Below are 21,451 nucleotides of genomic sequence, written 5' to 3' on the forward strand. Positions count from 1 at the left end.
GCTGCCTGGGCTTCACTTCCCTACCTAAAATGTCAGCCTTTACCCTGTTTCCTAAGACTCGGGGCCCTCTGTCTTTTTGTTTGTCAAATGCGCGTGCTTCCCAGGTTCTTCATCCACAGACTGTGTATCCAGCTCTGTCTCTCTCTGATGCTCCAAACCTGTAGATCGCCTTGGCCTTGCGGCTGGGCAGTGAACAGACGACTGTCACCCTTGTCTCAAGGAACTCACAGTCTTTGAACTAAGTTTGCTTACAGTGAAGTTCATCTGCTGGCCCACCCAAATAGCATAAACCTAGGGCTGGGGCTGGACTCCAAAGCCATGGCCGCAGGAACACAGCAGTCAGCTTAGGTGATAGGAAGGGCAGCCCAGCAGACGCCAGTCACACCACATGTATTGAAAACAGAGCCATTGCAGAACACCCACATGCAGGTGCCAAGGTGGCTAGCAGACAGAGAGGTGACACAATGGTAAGCCCACACACCGAGTGACAACTGAACAATGACAAGAAAGGATGACAACCCCAAGTCCCCGGCTTTGTCCATTCCATGTGCACACAGGGGCTGCCTCGCTGACGAGGAGGGGCGCAGTCCCTGGAGGCGGGCACTCCAACATGCCCGGCCGTCAGCAGGAGTGGAGCTCAGGAGACCCGGAGAACGGTCACCGAGAACTACAGCTCTGTTCTTTGTAACTAGGCCTGAAAAGAAGCATCCCCCTCTGGCTCGCGCTGCACTCCCAGGCCCGATGTGCAACGGCAGAGAGCCGCGGAGGGAGACCATGGTGGCCCCAGGCACCGGCGAGGAGGCCTGCGAGGGTCACCGGGCTCCTGAGTGTAGGCCGTGCGTCAGCATCACCCTCCTGAGCAGAAACAAACACACTCCCACGACAAGGACAGGCTGGCACATCGCGAGGTCCAGAAGTGAGGTGGACAGAGTGGCGGCATCAGAGGGCATAGCCTAGGGGAGTTCCTTCTTTCACTCCAATCTGGAGGTCTGAGTAAGTCAGAAGCAAATCAGGACCTTTTCAGTCTGAGTCACAGAATGGGCAGGAGCAATAGGATCTGCAGAGGTGAGCCCCTATCAGACACCCCCAAGGGACACTCACAGCCCTGGCCGGGCCCCCAGCCCATGCAGATAGCCCTGTGGGACACTCACAGCCCTGGCCGGGCCCCCAGCCCATGCAGATAGCCCATGCAGGACACTCAGCCCTGGCCGGGCCCCCAGCCCATGCAGAGGGCACAGCACTCACAGGTTCTGCCTGTTCCCCCTCCCCTGCTACAGAGCGTGTCTACGGCAGGATCCAGGGCTGAACGTGATAATGAGAGTCTGGTTGTTCTGTTCTCCCTAAACATCGGCGCTGCTCTCCTCATCAGCGCAGACTGGGGAAGTTAATTTGTGAATCCTGTTCGTGGGTGGATGGCATCAGAGCCGCATTCCTCCAGTACCAATTAAGTGACTTCGTTCAAACAGTAAGCACAGTCATGGAAATGAACTCAGTGTCGCTTTGCTTTGTGCCTTACAAGAAAGAGAGACAGATAAGAAAGGAAGAAAACAAAGCAGAACTGAAATCCTAAGCAAAGAAAATGATTGGCATAAATTTTTATATCAGAAAAGAAAGTGTAACTGTAGAAATTGAGCGAGCGACTGAAAAGGAAAGCTTTAACTGGCCACCCAGCTGAGCGCATGCAAGTCACGGCAACCCTGCAGGCAGCGTGGAAAGGCCAGCAGGAAGGGCTCCGCCTCCCTCTCCCCTCAGTGGGAGGCCACTGGCACCCTGGGGTCCACCTCCTCTGTGAAGCAAGCTTCGCCCAGCGCAGCTCCCACTCCACTGGCCCCGATGCAAGGGAGCTGGACCACACTCCTGAGACACTCCTCAAAGTGGACAGTGAGAGGCTGAGGGTCGAGTCCCAGCTGTGCGTCGTGACAGCAGTGCAGGAAGATGGTTGAGATCCAGCCAGGTCTACCTGCTCTCAGACTCCTGGGCTTCGCACACAGCTGCTTCACTGCGTTCCTCAATAGTGACCTGACTGCTGGTTAGTCCCCAGGACACTTAATGCAAGGCAATACTTGCTGGCTGAGACTCAAGATCCTTTAGAAGCCATTTGTGCTTTTTTTTTCTTGCCTCTGAAGACACACAATCAATCGAACATGAGCAATTGCTGTTGTAGCATGAACTGGGTATTTGTTTCTTATACATCAAAAGTTTGGAGCAAGCATTTCATTCCAAGCTTGTTCCCTCAGAAGGTGCCCTTCCTTTGGAGCTTAAATGTAGCAGGTGCTGGATTTCAGGATCAATGTTAGTGGTTAGCAGAAGAGCTACAACGTTGCTTGTTGTTAGAACACACAGTGTTGCAGGCAAGTCACTAAGTGTGCAAGCTTAGGCACTGCTCACTTCTTGGAATTTTTCTCTTCTGGATAACCATTCAGGAAGGAATCAGTTTAATGAGACAAAGTTGAAGAGCAGAAAACCGAATGGAATGAACCACAATACTGCACAATGCATACATCCAGTGAGTCTGAAGGTTAGCTGGGCAACATAACTGCAGGGTTAGCAGACCTCCTGAATGTATTTAGGTGCCCAAAGTATGTTGACAGGGTCATGCCTCAAGGCCATGTAACAGCCTCAATTTATCCAGCTCATGGATGAAGCCGAATGCCAAGGAGAAAACCAGGCAAGAAAGAAGAGTTGCTTGTCCTCTGGCTCATCCTCATCCCCAAAACACACTGTTGGGTTTGGCTTAGGTCTGCAGCAAAGAGATTAACAAAGAGAAAAGCATTTTTTCTTACAGCAAACATTCTCTGACCTGAGGGTTGCCCAAGTGGTCAATTAAGCAGCACCGAAATAAAAACATATAATTGGGACTAATTTTAATTATAAGTTGCCGTCTCCGAGGGAGTTTAAATTACAGTTTAAAAACCAGACAATGAAACAAAACCCAGAAAATCAGAAGGCGTGCAGAAGAAACGCAGACACGAGGTCAGCTTGCAGGTTGAACCACGTGGCTTCCCTTCCAGCATGCTTAGGCTTGTGTTGAAGATGAAAGCCCGATTGTTTTAAAGAATCAATAAATTGCATTAATGGAAAAATATTAAAAGAATGAATTATGCTTCCCTGCGAAAATGCAGATAGAAGTTTCACGTCCACGAGGAGTATATGATAGTGGCATTTTCATTCGGGAATGAATCTTGTGCAGTTCCTGCTGGAAAGCCTCAGTATCTTTACAGAACTTCATTAGTTTCAACTTTATGAAACAGGCGAAACTACAAGGCTGCAAGAAAACTTAGGCGAAGGAATCCAACATTTGCATATAGATAGAAAAGAACTCACAGATTACTAATGAAAAATAATTGTCTCTATTTTCGTGTGATTTTGGTAAATTAACATGTAGAAGTGTCTTTGTCAGTTACTTAGCGATACAGACTTCTTGCTTTTAACGTCTCCTGTAAACAATAAAAGCGTCAAGGAGACACACGATGCTCTTACGGCTCACGAGAGTTCCTGCGTTGATCCAAGTTTCCGCCAAACCGAGACGTGAAGCCCTCAGTAGCAACTTTTCCTTTCATCTGTTGCACAACTTTGGAGTGAAAAATCAACATTTGTCTCCGTCAGAACTCTCCCAGAGTTCCTGCTGAGGGTTAGTGCTGGCCTGTGGGGGCCTCAGAGATCCAGGGCGGAGGGCGTCCTGCCTGCTCAGGCAGGTGCTTTAGAGGGCAGGGTGCGGAGGCCTTCTCCTCAAGGGGCCTGGGAGTTCTTCACTTTCTGTGAACGGAGTTGCCAAGGCCCACAGCAGTAGTGGTGTACAGTGTCCTTTGGCGTCCTCCAGGGATTTACTGAGTTGGAGGGAATGTGTTGGTTCAAATTCTTGGCAGACGTTAGCATGCTGGGCCTGGAAAGAGCAGGGCCTGGAGCGCCCACTTGGCCCTGTCCACTGGGGGAAGGCACAAGGATTCCTGCAGGACCAGAGCTAAGCCTGTCAGTGGGTTCAGCACCCGGAGATAATTACCCACAAGGCTTAGGGTTATGGCGGCATGGATGAGCCCTGGTTCCTGATAATGCTGACATAAAATACTGACCTATACCACAGCAGCTACAGTTGGCATTACATCACAAGGAGAGCAACAGCCACCTGTGCTGGGTGAAACACACAGAGGAAATGATTGCTGAAGCATCCGTGCAGTCACAGACCTGCCTCCCCAAACCTGCACCCAGCCGTGGTCACAGACCCACCCTGCCATACCTGCACGCAGCCATGTACTCTGGGTCCACATCCAAGTGCTAAGAGTCGAAGTGATGGGGGTGGCATTGCAACACTGCAGGTTAAGCCTGCAAGACAAGCATCCCGTAGGAGCACTAGCTCAAGTTCTGGCTTCCCCATTTCTGATCCAACTCCCTGCAAATGCACCTGGGAGAGCAGTAGATGTGTGCTTGAACCCATTCCCCCCTACGTGCTGGTCGGATGGAGCCTCGGGTTCCTTTCTGGCTTCAGCCTGGCCCAGCCCTGGCTGCTGCCAATGCCTGGAGAGCGAGTCATTGAATGGAAGATCTCTCTGTCTATCCTTCTCTCTCTGTAACTGCCATTCAAATAAATCAAAAAATCGTTTTTGTTTTAAGTCAATGAACTAAGTGTGCTCTCTTTGAGCAGACGATGGCTTTTGATGGCTTTTGTTGAACATTACATAACACTTACATAATCGCCTGAGACTAAAAATGAATTAAATGTCCTTTCTGACTCTTATGCTGAAAATACTCTAATTTGAAACATACATTGGATAAGCAATATGGCTGATTTTTAATATAAAAAATGTAAAATCTCTCTGTCAATTCATTGGTAAGCTATGAATACTCATGGGTAGAGACTTGGCTAATTTCTTTTAAAAAATGCAACTTAGTTTTTTCTTGCCGTTTCTAACTTTGGTGCCCGTTTTGGTACCAACTTAGAGCCAGCTCTGTGCTCTTTTGTGGATCAGGGACACAAAGCTACCACCTCAGCAAGGAGTCGTCAGTAGACTCCAAAACTAAGGAAATTAAACTCTTCTTTTGCCAAGGAGTTTTGGAAGTATTTACTTTGGAAATGCCACAATAAAGATTACATTCGTTTTGGAAGATACATATTTTATGTTTTAGTAGCTGAAAAATATTATTCAGAATTTCCTCACTACTTTCACTGAAGGATTTCAATTCAGCTGCAGTCTACAGCACTGACATGGTCCCAAACCCAGATGTCTGCGTGTCCCACGGGCTGACAGGCGCTTCCAGCTGGACAAGGCTGAGCCGGCAGGTGCACCTCACCACCTCCCCTCCCCCACAGCTGCTTCAGCCTTAGATTATTCCAATGCATTTAGTTGTAAATTTACTGATCTCTCCCAATCTCTTGGTTCTCAAAAATGCTTTTCTTTTCTAAAGGGTTCTCAGAATTGGATTTGGTCCCATACAACCTTGGCAGCTTGGGGAACTGTTGCCACTTGGTCCAAAACTAATGTCTTTAAAGTGATTACCACAGACGAGATCTCCAACGCCTCACAGCTGCATTATCCTCCCAAACTTAGAATTATCCAGAATGGATTTTCAGATGACTTGCATGCCTTACGGGCCATAAATGCGTAACCTAAATTTTATCAGGCACATTTTGTGTATTTCCATTGTGGATGAAAGATACCAGACCAATTTAAGATGTTACCAAGTGAGAGAATTGGAAGAAAATAATGGCCCAGTGTATGTGTCTCCTTTAACTAAATAAAATCAAAATACCAAGCTGAAGCGTACAGTAAAAATAAATGTTACATGAGAAAGACACAATAACATTATTAAAACCAAAGGAGAGGAGTAATTGTATTAGCAGGCTCTGTTATGCTTGGTCTGTTTCAGCTCAGCTCATGGCACGCACAGGTATTAACAACAGCAGTGACTGCAGCTGGTACCTACTGGGTGGGGGTCAGTGGGACTCGGGTCCTGGGGCAGAGACAGGAGCTGCCCCTACTCGGGTACTGCCTGGCTACCACTCCTGCCATCCATCAACCCCAGGACAAGAGCAGACAACAGCAGATCCCAGCCACTGGCTACCTTTGCTCTCTCGAGGCCAAGTGACCACTGGCTACCCTTGCTCTCTCAAGGCCAAGTGACCACTGGCTACCCTTGCTCTCTCAAGGCCAAGTGACCACTGGCTACCCTTGCTCTCTCAAGGCCAAGTAACCGGTGAGTGCGCACGAAAACAGCACCATCACGCTCTGGCTTGCCTGTGTGCAGAGAAGATCAGGAGCTTGCCCTTCCATATGGGGAGAGGTCAGGAGAAGGAGGGGCTTGCTGGGACAGCCCAGCTAAGGGGAGAGACACTCAATGGCAAGATGGCTTGGGGGTGTAGTGAACGCAGGGGCGTAACCCTGGACACCGTGGGTCTGGATCACACCTCTGCTTCCTGCTGGCTAGGTGGCCCTGGCCACAAGCTCTGTGCTTCTTCCCACGGAAGCCCAGCTCCTGGAGAGATGGCAAACTCCAAGTTGACACAACTGGATGAGGTAGGGGCTGCAGAGTGGGAAGGTAATCGCTTGGTTCCCTGTGACCTGCTTCAGGCCTGGCTCTGAGGCACATGGTCTTCGCTCATCAGAGAGAGATCTGTTGCCTATGGGGAGATTCCTACTGGTGTGAGGAGCAGACTGGCTCTAGCAGGTGATACTCGGCCAGCATCCTCTCAGGACCAAGGAAACTACAGCCTCTTCTGTAACAGAGGTTAGTGTGTACAATTGGTCAGACAGGTGGCGATGGACTAAAGGACTAACATGGACCCTGAGATGAAGGGTCTGGTCACTGTGGCAAGGAGTGCCGTTGGCCAGGGGGAAACCAGAGGGATAGACTGGGGCTATTAGAGTGGGCAGGCTGGGGCCAGGGGCAAGCCTGCTGCGGGGAGGCCAGCTGCTACCCCTGCAGAGGCGAGGAGAGGCAGTTCCAGTCAGAGAAGAACACAAACTCAGCAAACACTAAACGATGTTTGGACCGTCCTTCCTCTTGGTTCTAGAGCTCTGCTGTACGCAGGTGCCTGGAGTCAACCGTCCAGACGTGCAGGTAAGATCCTGCTAGGAGAGAGTGAGGCGGGACAAGTACAAGACCTCGAGTGCCTCGGTGGCATCAAGGAAGTATGAATAAGCCCAAATTCAGCAGGACTGCTTGCATGTCTTGGACATCAACTGAATTTTAGCCAATCTGTAAAATGAAGCAAAGGACACCGCTGATCGAATGCAGAGCCACCCCTGGGTCTCATTGAAGAATGGCCACGGCCATGGCCCTTGGTCTCCCTCCACTGCCTACTGGCCGAAGCTGGCACCAGCAAAGGACACATCTGTTCAACACTCCCAGGATGGTGACTCCCAGGCTGGTGGCTGAAGGCTGTGGGCAGAAGCAGAGGGGCATCTGGCAGGACAAGAGGGCCACCGATGGATGGGACTCTGCTAGAAGCAGGCCTGCTGCGTGGCTGAAGCCCTTCCTCCTCGTCTCCCACAGTAGTGGTGGAGTCACGAGCAGCAAAACAGCCTCACTGAGAGACCGGAAAAGCCAGTGCGCCGGGCCCTGCTTGGTGTACAGACAGATATTCCCACCTGCCCGAGAGGTCTTGCGTGGTCATGCGCCACTGGCGCTGCATGTGGGAGACTCCACAGGGCCAGCAGCGGAGTGCACAGCTGAAATTGGCAGGATCTGGCTGGCACTGGTTGCTGGTCCCCCAGAGTCCAAAGGGAGCGAAGCTCAGGAAAGAGAGACCACAGGTGCTTCCGCTGCAGCCTCTCCCCTACCACCTTTCCTGCTTCAAAAGGCACCCCGTTCTGTGCCCAGTGACTCTCAATTCTTGCTCATTCTACGCATGGGGCTTCCAACGTGTGGACCCCGGGGCCATCACAGCCTCCCATGGAGAGGGCCTTGTTGTAAAGGAATCTTTGTGCTGGAGTGACCCACATCCCTGCTAGGAAAGCAGGTGGACAGATTCAGAGGAAGACATGCTTGCTAGAAACTTTTGGTCTGTGGCTTCTTTTCCCACCTGACCGCCCCCATGTGACCTGGGAACCGCTGGCAGGGACAGGGACAGACTCATTGTTCCCATCAGTGCTCACTTTGAAGTATGCTCACATGTCTACCTAAAAAGTTAGAAGCAGATATTCCAGGATCTATTTTTTGAAATGCGTGTTTATATATTTGAGAGAGAAAACGAGGAAGAGAGACTCGTGCCTTGATTGATTCACGCTGAGACACACCCAGCTGGCCCCGGTGCTGGCAAGAGTCGGAGCCAGGCCAAGGTTGAAGATGTCAGCAGGTGATCAACCCAAGGTTCTCACGTGGGAGAACTTGTTCACATCTGAGCCAGCCCTGAGGCCTCCTGGGGTCTGCGTTGCTAGGAAGCCGGCGTCAGGAGCAGCAGCCAGGGCTGTGGGTGTGTGATGGGCAGATACACCAATGCAGAATGTGGGAGTCTTAACTGTCGGGGTTCATGCTCCCAACCCCCACTGTTTATTCATTTAAGCCCAGAATGCAGCAACATATACCCTAAAGCTACCCACCAGTAACCTAAGTTGTGGCCTGATCTTCCTACAAATCTAGACTAGTACGGACGCCACCCGCTCAGGGCAGCCCACCATGGCAGCCACTCAGGGAACTGGCCCAGCCCCTCCAATGCTCTGGCAGCTGCCCTGGTGGCCTGGAACCCTAGATTAGGATGCAGAACCCGTGTAGACCGTGCAACCCCACATACCAGGCGAGCAGGTCTGTTTGTAGACCTACGGACAGACTAGAAGGATGGAGCCCCAGGTAGGCCAGCCTGGGTACCTGGTTCTAAGGCAACCTGGCTGTCAGAGCTGGCCCTGAGCAGGGGAAGGGGCAGCAAGAGGACATGAAGCCACAGACGCCACCCCATGCCCGCTCCTGCCTGTTGTGCTGCCCCTGGGTACCACCCAATGCCCACTCCTGGGCACCACCCCTACCCACTCTCTGCCCTGAAGCAAGAGGACACTGAGCGGAGCGATGGGGTGTTGGGCTCCCAGGCTCACCAGTTCCTCCCAGTGCCCTTGCATGCAGCAGATCCCTCCACAGTGTCTAATGAGTTGATTTAACCCTAACTGAAAGCTCATTATCACGTATTTGCTCTAAGTAAACATTTAAATGAGCACTGCACACAGGGCGGAAGAAGGCTTTCTAATTACGCCTGCCTTCGCCCTGGGAGCAGCCGGGGATTTCGCTGTGTGTGAGGATTCTGCTCCTGGGCAAGCCACTCAGAGTTCCGAGTCGGAGGGTGCGATGTTGTGTCTGGAACTAGCTGTCCACCCTGCACCCCAAATCCGGGTCCTAGGACTGGCACTGGTGGGGAGGCTGAGGCTCCTGCCTGCAGATGACCCAAGGTTTTGAGTGTCTGCGCCCATGCGGGAGACCTGGAAGAACTCCTGGCTTCTGGCTGCAGCCTGGACCAGCCCTGGCTGTTGCAGTCATCTGGGTAGTGAACCAGCAGGTGAAAGATTCTCTCTCTCTCTCTCTCTCTCTCTCTCTCTCACTCTTTCAGATAAACAGACATGCCTGCAGGGATAACAGGAAACGTGAGCGAGGTGTGTGCACGGCCCGTGACTGCGGTGTGTGAGGTGTACTGGCCAGTGCCAGTGGTCAGCCTTGGTGATTCAGAAAAGAACTTGAAAGTTCAGAACAAGACCAATTCTTTGGGCGGGGGTGGGGAAGGGTAGGATGAGGATTTTGAGGTTTAAGGTTCTGTTTTTCTTGAATTTCAGTTTGTACATTTCTGGTTTAAACAGGCAAAGTAGAAAAATAAAGTGTCGGAATGCACTCTCCCTCCTACTCAGCTGGAATGAAGAGTCCACTCACTTGGGGCGGGGGGGGGGGGGGGGAGCTGAGAGGAACCCCAGTGTGGGCCAAAGCTGCCGCGGCTCAGCAACAAGCCTCTCACTCAGCCTGGGGATCGAACTACAAACACCCAGCACGGAGCTCCTCCCGCCTCTTGGACAAGTTTTGGGGTCACAGAGGCTGTGGAGAACACGGCGGGAATGGTACCGTGAGAGGAAAGGTCCTAGCATCCAAAGGTGCCCACAGCCCAATCCCTGGGAAAATCACTCTAGGGCCAAAATCTATTTTGCATAAGGAAGCAAGACTGAAGGCCTTCAGTGGGAAGATGATCCCAGATGAGGAAGTCAGAACAGTCAGAGACAGAAAATGGCATCGGGGGCAGGGGCGTGGACGCAGCAGGCGGGGGTGTGGACGCAGCACAGAAGGAGTGTGGACGCAGCAGAGAAGGCGTGTGGACGCAGCGGGCAGGGGTGTAGACGCAGCAGGCAGGGGTGTGGACGCAGCAGAGAAGGAGTGTGGACGCAGCGGGCAGGGGTGTGGACACAGCAGGCGGGGGCGTGGACACAGCAGGCAGGGGTGTGGACGCAGCAGGCGGGGGTGTGGACACAGCAGGCGGGGGCGTGGACACAGCAGGCAGGGGTGTGGACGCAGCAGGCGGGGGTGTGGACACAGCAGAGAAGGAGTGTGGACGCAGCAGGCGGGGGTGTGGACGCAGCAGAGAAGGGGTGTGGATGCAGCAGGCGGGGGCGTGGACGCAGCAGGCGGGGGTGTGGACGCAGCAGAGAAGGAGTGTGGACGCAGCGGGCAGGGGTGTAGACGCAGCGGGCGGGGGTGTGGACGCAGCAGGCAGGGGGTGGGGACGCAGCAGGCGGGGGTGTGAACGCAGCAGGCAGGGGTGTGAACGCAGCAGGCAGGGGTGTGGACGCAGCAGGCGGGGGTGTGGACGCAGCAGGCGGGGGTGTGGACGCAGCAGAGAAGGGGTGTGGACGCAGCAGGCGGGGGTGTGGACGCAGCAGGCGGGGGTGTGGACACAGCAGGCGGGGGCGTGGACACAGCAGGCAGGGGTATGGACGCAGCAGGCGGGGGTGTGGACACAGCAGAGAAGGAGTGTGGACGCAGCAGGCGGGGGTGTGGACGCAGCGGGCAGGGGTGTAGACGCAGCATGCACCTCCTAGCTCCGAAGGTGGGGGAGCCTGCCCTGGGGCCCATGGGAACAGCCCATAGCAGTATGCAAATATCACTGCAATACCAGTGAATGGATATCATTTTAAACCAACTGCTGAGATAAAGCACTTGGAGGCATACATTTAGCAAAATATGTGAAATCCGAGAAGACCCACGCAAACGTAAGTCATTTATCATAGTCATGGGTTAAAGTACTGAGGAAATCCAAACATCTCCACCTGAGAACAAGGATGTTGCAATCTAAGCTCTGTCAGACTTTTTTTGGTATAAATTAACATGTTTGGCTTTAATCCTTCTCTATAAAAAGCAAAAGCCCTGAGTTCCGGGCTGGTCTCAGCGTCATGTCTGTGTGGTGTGCAGGGCTGCCCTAGCTAGTGTGCAGACAGAGGTAGCAGAAGACACACTGCAGATGTGACACCCCCAGAGCCAGCCTCCCATCCTTACAAATCCCTCCCAGCCGTCATGCAAATAACACTCCAAGTGGAAGACTCAGTGCTCCTGGACTGAGTCAAAATGGAGGTGACCTCCAAGGGGGCCATGCCCAGCAACGCCACGGTGCTGCCGTAGACACATCACCCACAGCTCACTTGGCTGAGGAGTGCCCGAGATGGACTTCACCAGAAAATATGACTGCAAAAAATAACAGGCTATACATGGACTGGGCGCTAAAAATTAAAAGCAATGCTTGAACTTCACATCATTGCCCCAAAATGGTATTTCAGATCTCGCAAGAAGTAGCCAGGAAAAACATGTAAGCTCAGTGTAACAGGTGTGCTGGCGGGAGTCAGCAAAAACATTGCTTTGGTTGCTAAAATGTTGTTGTACACGCAGCAATTTCTCACCCTGGTTTCATATAAACATTTGTAAATTATTTCTGCTTTTCACCCTTACTTACTGGTGTTCATTCTTATTTTGTTATTGTAATGTTATGATTTTAATGTTTACTCTTAAAGATAGGCTATAAAGGACCCAGCGCTATAACCTAGCAGCTAAAATCCTCACCTTGCACATGCCGGGATCCCATATGGGTGCCAGTTTGTATCCTGGTGGCCCCGCTTCCCATCCAGCTCCCTTCTTGTGGCCTGGAAAAGCAGTCAAGGACGGCCCAAAGCCTTGGGACCCTGCACCCATGTGGGAGACCCGGAAGAAGCTCCTGGTTCCTGGCTTCGGATCAGCTCAGTACCCACTGTTGTGACCGCTTAGAGAGTGAATCAGTGGACAGAAGATCTTCCTCTTTGTCTCTCTTCCTCTCTGTATATCTGACTTTACAATTTAAAAAAATAAAAATAAGAATTTTTTTTAAAAAAGATAGCCTATAAACCCAGAAAATCTTCAGGCCCCGTAAAGCATACAGCCCTTTGCTCTCTCTGTATAATGACATAATCCACCAGCGATCAGTAACACGGCAGAGAAGAAGGTGTGACCTCGGGCGCGTTGAACTTTCTCGTGGAATTCCCACAGGAGTCCACCAGCGAAAATGTCTGGTCTCATGGGAGAGAACACTGGTCAGCTCATAAAACACTTCTGTTCGATTTCTCAACCACCGTGAAGGGAAACAGCAGCTGAGTACAAACAAGCCTTTATTAAACAGCATGAAGCTCCCCCTGGGCCTTCCCTGGGCGCCACGAAGGGTGAGGTGACTTGAACAAGGCCACGGGCAAGAGGAAAGAGCGTGGCGGGCTGCGAGAACAGGGCTCCCTCCCCCTTCTGACACGTTGGCACGGGCTCGCTTAGAGCCCTAATGAGGCAAGGCATGTTGGCCTTTGTCCAGGATTGGTCAGTGCCCACCTTGGCTGCCTCGGGGCGTGCCATGTTCCAGAGTGAGGTCAGAGTGAGGCGTCTGTCCCGGAACCAGCCCCACCCGCCTCCCATGCCCATGCAACCATCAGTGTCTGGATCGTGACATTGTAAATGCAAGTTGCTCCCAATGCCCACAAGTTCCACACCCATGGGTGTGACCAATGGCAAGTCAGAATTTCACAGCTTTACGAAATACATACTTTCTTCTTCTAATTCTTGCTTGTTATACTAAACATTGGAGCATAACAACCATTTTCACAGTATTTACTTCATCTTGCATAGAATAATCTAGAGTTATTTAAGGATGATCATACTTCAAAATTTTATGGGGAAATGGAATTAAAAGGTAAGTTTATTTAGTGCAAAATACCTTTGAGAACCATGAAGAGTTTTCCCATAATGCCCATTTTTCTTGAACTTTGCAAAATCCTTTCATTTGCATAAGGATGTGTGTAGGTTATGGCACAAATACTATGCCGTGTTATAAAAGTGGCCTGGGCATGAGCAGGGCAGGCACATGCAGGCAGCCCTGGAACCACACTCCCACGGAGACCAAGGGCCATCGGAGACAGCGCCGTGTGTCTGTGCTGTACTGCTAGACAATAACTCCCGTAGCATGCCGAACAGCACAAGTTCCATAATTATGATTCACTCGCCCAATCATGGCTCTAATTTTGGCACTAGTCAAAAATAGAATTCCATTGACAAACACACTACTGTCCTTTCCAGTCCAGTTTATGAAGAATGTTTTTCTCGTCCTAGCCAACCAAGCATTGTGAGGGAGGAAGATTGTCTTATTTCAAAGCAGCTGGCATCTCCTGTGTTCTCCGGCCTCCCTGCCTTGCCTCACTCGGCAGGTGGCATGTGTCCACACAGGCTTCTTCCCCGCGCTGCCCTTTGGAGCAAGTTGGGGCATGTGGGGGTTATCTCGGGGCAGGGGATGCTGTCAGATGCGGCTCGCTGCACGCAAAGAGCTGCGGTCCCCAAATGCCCTGAATGCCTTCAACGCCATCAGGAGAAGGAGAGCCATTTGGCAGTGACTGATGGGAGCGTTAAGCCTCCGGGGCACAGCAATTACACACAGCAGAATAGGGACTGAGCAGCAGGTGTGGAAGGGCAGCTGGCCAGCAAAGCGGGCAGCCTATGCCTCGCCTTCCACAGTAGCAGGCACGGAGCCCAGCCTTGCATTTTCAAAGTGTTATCATTTTGGATTCTATTCAAATGCCATGCAGATGCCCAATCCATGCCAGGCGGCAGGTGAGGTGTGAGGCACCCAGGTTCCTCCACGCTGCGCATCGCAGGCCAGCTTCCCTGAGTGCTTGCCCATAGCACGCTGTCGGTGGAACCACTGCACCGTCTCCCTTGGATTGCCCACTGAACTGGAGAGCAGATGGCTAACTGTTTCCTCAAGTTTGCACACGCTAGCCCACTGTCACCTCACCAGTGTTTCCTGAGCTTTCTGCCTGGTGCTGTGGTTAGAAAGTGTTCCCCAAAGCTCACTGTTGGAAATTGAATCTCCCAAATAACAGCTGGGGCTTGAGAGGTGGTTGGGTACCGAGGGATCGGCCTGCCTTCTGAGTTAAGGCCATTGTCACAGGAGTGGGTAAGGGACGGCAGTGGCCTCCTTGCCCGGTCTCTCCCCCCACCCTCCTCTCCTCTCTCTCTCTCTCCTCTCTCTCTCTCTCCTTTTCTCTCGTCTCTCTCCTCTCTCTTCTTTGTCCCTCCCTCTCCTCTCTCTACTTTCATTGCTGTCCCTACCTGCTCCTTGCTCATCCTTCCTCCTGCTACAGGGCGATGCAGAGAGAGGCCCAGGCCAGCAGCAGCTCCCTTGACCCTGGTTGTGCCTGCAGACAGAAGTCCTTCTGTTCTCTGTAAAGGATTGCCTCCCGGCTCCCCGGTGCTCCGCGAGTGGCACAGGGCAGCCTGACACTCGGCCGTCCATTGGATGGCTGCCTGGCCTTGGCTGCCCTTCCAGACTCCTGCGTCCACGGCATGTCCATTCTCAAATGTTCCAAAATTGGTTCTTGAAGTCATTTATTTATTAAACAGATCTACATTGTTGCTAAGCTTCATAAGGAATACTTCTCTGAGAGATGGTCTGTTTAATCAAATAAGTAACAGGCATTAAAGAAACAAAAACCTTGCAAAATATCTTGTGTTTTCTGCTACTCGCGGAAATCTATTAGAGTGCGATAGGCTCTAAGTCAGACAGTGAAAGCAAACTGGCTTAAACACGTGGGAGTTCCTGCAGCTTGTTCTCTCTCTCTAATAACATGAAAATAATTTTTAAAATAAAAATAAAATAAAATGATCAAATTTAAAAAGCCATTATTTCTGGGCCTCTTTTTAAAATATTTTTTATTGCAAATTCAGATATACAGAGAGGAGAGACAGAGAGGAAGATCTTCCATCTACTGATTCATTCCCCAAGTGATGGAAATGGTTAGAACTGAGCTGATCCAAAGCCAAGAGCCAGGAGCCTCCTCCAGGTCTCCCACGCGGGTGCAGGGTCCCAAGGCTTTGAGCCTTCCTCAACTGCCTTCCCAGGCCACAAGCAGGGAGCTGGATGGGAAATGGGGCCACCGGGATACGAATTGGCGCCCATGTGGGATCCCAGCATGTTCAAGGTGAGGACATTAGCCACTAGGCTACCGCGCCGGACTCTGTGCCTCTTTTAATAGTTCTCTCTCACATGATCTGAGAAAAAGAAAACATAGTTTGTTTATTATTTTTGTGACAAATAACTCTGATAGTAGGTGTGTGGTGTTGGCAGTGTTCTGGTGAGAAAGGAAGGAAGGAAGGAAGGAAGGAAGGAAGGAAGGAAGGAAGGAAGGAAGGAAGGAAGGAAGGAAGGAAGGAAGGAAGGAAGGGAGGGTGTAGCTGTGGTGAGCACAGTTTGCATCACTTAGCTCTCCTCGCTGGCCACACGAAGCAGGCCCCCGTGGGACGGTGAGGACGCGCTGCCTCCAGGTGTTACCACTCACACAGCGTGGAGAGCTGGGTGGGAGCCCCGCCAGGCAGGTTCTTCCCAATGGCTCCTCCCTAGCCAAGTCCCATGATCCACAGCCGTCCTCATGCGTCAAATGCAGAGGTGCACGGTACCCAGCTGATTTAGGTTTCTGTCTGTGGGTTGGTCTAGTGGGTTGATTGATTGTTTCATCTGTTAATAATTGAAATGAAACCATCCCAGGTTTGGTTCCCCTGGAAGATAACGGGAAGTGGCTGCAGCACGCTGCCACCAGGTGGCAGTCGACGCTTTAATTAATCACACGCCAGAAAGGTTGGTCTTGGAGTTGCGCATCTAGCAGGGACAGACAGATTTTACTTCGCGTTCCCTTGGAGATTCTTCATGTGAATCATCTCATTTACTCTCCAAAAAGCTCCAGTATTTTTCTGACGATTTTCTGAGAGGCACGGAGGCGGACAGAACTAACCGCTGGTTCACTCCCCCAACACCAGGGATCTCAAAGTTCCAGCCAGGACTCCCATGTCGGTGGAGTGGATGGGAAAACCTGAACCATTCCGGCTGCATCCAGGGCTTGCACAGGAGGAAGACGCACAGGAGCGGAGCCAGGTCCCCGAGACACGGCGTGCATGGGTGGCTGCCAGCCCCCAAATCGCTCTGCAGTTATACCGGAGAAACGGAGGCTTATCTAAAAACACGGACACGAGTGCTGCTGAAAGCCTTGTTCATGACAGTCAACACCGCAAACACGGCAGACGGCCTCCTGTGAGCGCATGACGGCACACACTGTGCTGTGGCTGCACACAGGAGCACTGCTCAGCGACAGCGAAGCGCCCAGTGTAGGCAGACCCTCATCTGGGTGAACCACGGGACTGAGGACAAGCCAGCCCCAGGGAGTCTCAGACTTGGGAGGTTCCCGTATGTGACACCCTGGAAGTGAAAGACGGAGGCAGGTGTGCAGTTTCAGGGTGCAAGCAGTGCAGCGCAGCCAGCTGCATGTTAGGACAACTGTCTTGGGGGACTTCAGCTCATGCAGCCCAGGGAGCCGATCCCTGGAGTCCACCAGGCGGGACAACAAAGGGAGTCCTGTGGTCCAGAGCCCCATGCTGCCCAGTCACAGCGACAGGGACCTCCATGTGGCACTCCCGGCTGCGACCCAGCTTGGGCGGCCCAGCCAGCTGCCTGCTGGGCACCACTGGGAAGCAGCAGATGGCTCAGCTGCTTGGGGTCCTGGCACCCGCATGGGTGACCCAGATGGAGATCTTACTCAGCCAGCCCAGCCCCAGCCATGGCAGGAGCTTAGGAACTGCATTGGTAGATGGGAGATCTTTGATTGCCTTCCAGAAAAATGAAGCAATGTGTTAACCTCATGACCTTAGACCAGTGTTAAGAACCTAAAAATGGGACCCAGTCTGATGGCTCAGTTGGATAATCCCCTCGGGATCCCATATGGGTGCCTCTTCATGTCCTGATTGCTCCACTTCCCATCCAGCTCCCTGCCTGTGGCCTGGGAAAGCAGTTGAGGACGGCCCAAAGCCTTGGGACCCTGCACCCACGTGGGAGCCCTAGAAGAAGTTCCTGGCTCCTGGCTTCAGATCTGTTCAACTTCAGCCATTGCAGCCATTTGGGGAGTGAATCAGTAGATGGAAGATCTTTCTCTGTATCTCTTTCTTGTGCTGTAACTCTATCTTTTCAATAAAAATAAACCAATCTTTAAAACGGAATCTAAAAATGGACCCATTACAGAAGCTGTTTGCCAGCAGAGAGCATGGACAGCCCTGCTGTGCCCCCTGACCTGGGACCCCAGTCCATCGCCAAGGGCGTTGAGGAGGCCTGGGAGACGGCTGGCTCTGCACCCGACATGGTGAGAAGCATGCCTCCGTGAGCTCAACAGGGAGGAGAGTGGCTTGCAGTGACACCCAAAAGCGTCTTTAAAAATCATGATGATATTAAGAGAAAAAAATCACTTAATTAAGATGTTCCCAACAGATGTATTGTAACAATCCTGTACATCAGACGCGGCCGTAAAAATGATTATGATAATTACGGATAATTGCAGTAGGTTGAGTTTATGAAAAGCAATCAGATAATAATACTACTGATAGGAAATATTATGATACAGAGGGCCATAATTACTGCTACATGAAGTGCAATATGGAAGCATATCATTGAAAAAATCGATGGTCTTTATTATGTGTAGATATTTTCTATTAAAACATTGATTTTGTATCATTTGTAACTATTAACAATAGTTTAAGTTGTATGTATGCATTCCTATTATAGGTATCAGTAAGAGATTAAAAATATAGAAGGGTTCTTGTATTGATATTTTAAAATGTGTTAAGACATAGGAATAAGATGTCTTATAATAATTGAATTTATATGCATTGTTTCTATTGTATCAGGTTGCTATTAACTACCTAGTATAGAGTTGCAGGTGGAATTACAGTAAACTCTGCATTTCACTGGAGTAACAGTTCAGCCATGACCTCAGTTCAAACAAGCAACTTAAAATTGGTGGGTTTGTGATTTTAAGTCAGCAGACAGAAAGCCTGCTCGGTTTTAAACACTGTCACCATACTTAACAGACCGCGGCATCATCCTGCTCCGATTTTAGCTTGCTACACTTGCTAGGATACTCACATATTTACATGAAGGTGCTTCAGAAAGTTTGTGGGAAATTAAAAGATTAGCTTATTTTTGTGTCAAATATTTTGAATTTCATGCCCAATTTTCTGATAGCAGATGTTTTCTTCGTGAGCAATTAAAAGCCCTCATGCATAAGTTTCGTGCACGTGTTTTAAAAATTTCTTGCACAAAATATATTTCAGTTCCATTTTCCATAATTTTTTTAAGTAACCTCATATAGACTTTTTAATGTAATATTTTAATGTATTTATTTGAGAGGCAGATAGGCGCACAGATACAGATGAAAAGAGGCAGGAAGAGCTTCCAACCGCTGAGTCACCCTGACATGCCTGTAGCTGCTGGAACCGAGAGCGACACAGCTGGGTGCCAGGAGTGCCACCGGGTCCCCTCGTGGCACCAGGAACCAATGGCGTGCGCTGTCACAGCTGCCTCCCAGGGTCTGCACTGGCAGGAAGCTGGAGTCAAGGGCTGCAGTGCGGACCAGGCTGCACCACCCTGAAACAGACGTGCCTTCACCAGCGTCTTCATTGCAGACCCCGACGCTCACCTCTCAACGTGGAGGAGCGTAAGCGTGCCACTGACAGCGAGCTCAGCGGCTTTCAGGCTTCCTTCCTAGGAACCAGGAACCGTCCTAGGCAAACCTTGCAAAGCACCTGAGGAAGGCTGTGACATCACTAGGTGGTGTCCTCTCCAGGGACCATCATGCAAGGCCCACTGCAACGGGGGCCTGGCTGTATTTCACATTTAATTGCAAAATGTATTAGATTTATTTAAATTGAACTTAATAGCTTTTTAAAAATGAGTTTTGCATGATTCACTGTGATAAATCACAGAACAAATAATGAAGAATGCGTGGAGTTTCTCTAAACAGAGCCCTGTTGGAGGTAAGAAGAAAGTCCATGTGTTCTTGGATTCAGGGGACGCAGGCATGTGTGTGGTGTGTGCGTGACAGGGAGCTGCGGGACAGAGCTGCACCCACTGGGTAGGAGCTGTTGGCGCCAACAGCTCCCCAGAGGCATCTCTGAAGCTCAACCCTGAATCAGGAAAACCCAGATGCACAGGCAGCACCATGACGTGGCCTGAAGACGCCTGCTCGCCAAGGGGTTCCCACGCCCTTCTCGGAGACGTCACCACATTGGAGAGAGAGGATGCCATCGGGGGGGGGGAGATTGGAACAGGTGGGGAAGGCATGTGAGAGCCATGCAGGCACCTAAGCATCTGTTCGCTGGCGACTGGTGCTGCCCTGTGCCATGCTAGCACAACTCCAAAAAGACCAGGAAACATGGCACTCATGGCAGCACACAGTTCTGCCCTGGCTCCAACTGCAGCAGAAGCCAGCAAGGACGTTCTCTGTTGAGAACATTTGGCAACCAATCAAGGCGAGGCCTCCAGCTCCGAGAAGGAGCGCATCCATGTCACTGTGTTTGTGGCACCTGACCTCACGAGACGCCCCGTGGGCCCCGGGGCTTCCAGACGGGACTGTGCAAAATACTGTGCTCGGTCACATGTGCTGCAGGCACTTGGGGAGATCGGATCAGCTCTCTGCACATCTCCAAGGAGAGTCACAACTCAGAGAAGAGAGCAGATGCTGCTGGCCTTGGGAGCGCACAAGTGACAGCAGTCTCTTGCAGGGGACACATGTGTCTGATGAATAGACCAGCCCTGAATGAAGAAGCGGGAGGGTTTGCACAGCCTCTTCAGGCTGCGATCAAGTACCTGACAAGCACAAGCCCTTTAGCCTGTGTGAGAGCCCCGAAGTCCCCTGACTCACAGCGGGAGGTTAGGTCTTTTCACTCAAAAATGGTGTGGAGGCAGTCAGTAGTTATACTTCAGATTTCGGTGTTTCCCTTTTCTGGGCCAGTGGTCTACAGTGCGATGTGAGCCTCTCGCCCAGAGCTGGGCAGCACTAGGAGCCAGAGCCTCCGCTAAGCCTGCACTCGCGAGGGGAACATAGTACCTTCCAGTGTTCTCTGGACACAGGTCTGCACGGCCTCTGTCCCATGGCCTATTCCTGTGCTGGAGACACAGGAAGATAAGCTCGGAGTCCCCTGCCCTCGGGGAGCTGCTGTCTGCAGATGGCATGCAGAAGAGTGGCAGCAGAAAGGGCCTTGGCACCAACTTGGATGGGCAAGCGTTAGCCGGCACATGAGCTGGCGGCTTGGAGAGAGTTTCCCAAACAGGGACGCTCGGAGGCCTTGGCTTTCTGCAGACAGGCCTCCCAACTCAAGATTTTCCATGTAGAACAACTTGTTCATGAAACGAATCACGTACAGGGGAGGCATTGTCTCGTGATGTGACATCCAGAGCTGAAAAGCAATAATTATAAATTTTATTCCTAGTATGTGGCCTTTGCTTAATTGTAGAGACGGCACTGTTAAAGGAAAAAGGAGGCACTTAGCCACTTAATAACATGAAGGAAAATTTAAAAATTCTTACGATGAACTTTCAGGGCAAACATTACTTTAGCAAGTGACCCAAATATTTCTTTTTGAAATTTTTGCTCAGCAAAATTCTGAAAGTACTGTCAGCCTTCAAAGTCTGTGTGTATTAATAACCCTCTGAGCAAACATGGCAGCTACATTTATTCAAGTCACTGAATAAAGACAGCATCAACAGATGCTCAGAGAGTGTCTTGGAATCAAAACAAGGCCTCTTTATCAATCCCACATAATACAATGAAATCCATGCTGCAAATTAAAGAGTAGTAAGTGTATTGATCGGGACTCACAATACAAGGCGACAGCAAATGATTGAATGCAATAGGCAGAGAGGGAGATCGCATTAGATTTACCGATGGGGTTAACAGATGGGTTTCGAGAAAAGTGACAACATCCCAAGCAACACGACTCGGAAAAGCACCAGTGCAGCAGCATGCTACAGCAACAGTGCAGCCCTCAGTGGGAACAGTACCCCCCAGCGGGGCTGGGTCCGCGCCGAGTGCACCCCCAACACTCTCTGGCTCTGAAAGCCCACAGCGGCTGAGTGGCTGAGTGCCACCACAGCTACTGGCGTCTGAGGGACTGAGAATAAAGT

This window comes from Ochotona princeps, chromosome 29, assembly GCF_030435755.1.
Source record: "Ochotona princeps isolate mOchPri1 chromosome 29, mOchPri1.hap1, whole genome shotgun sequence".
NCBI lineage: Eukaryota > Metazoa > Chordata > Mammalia > Lagomorpha > Ochotonidae > Ochotona > Ochotona princeps.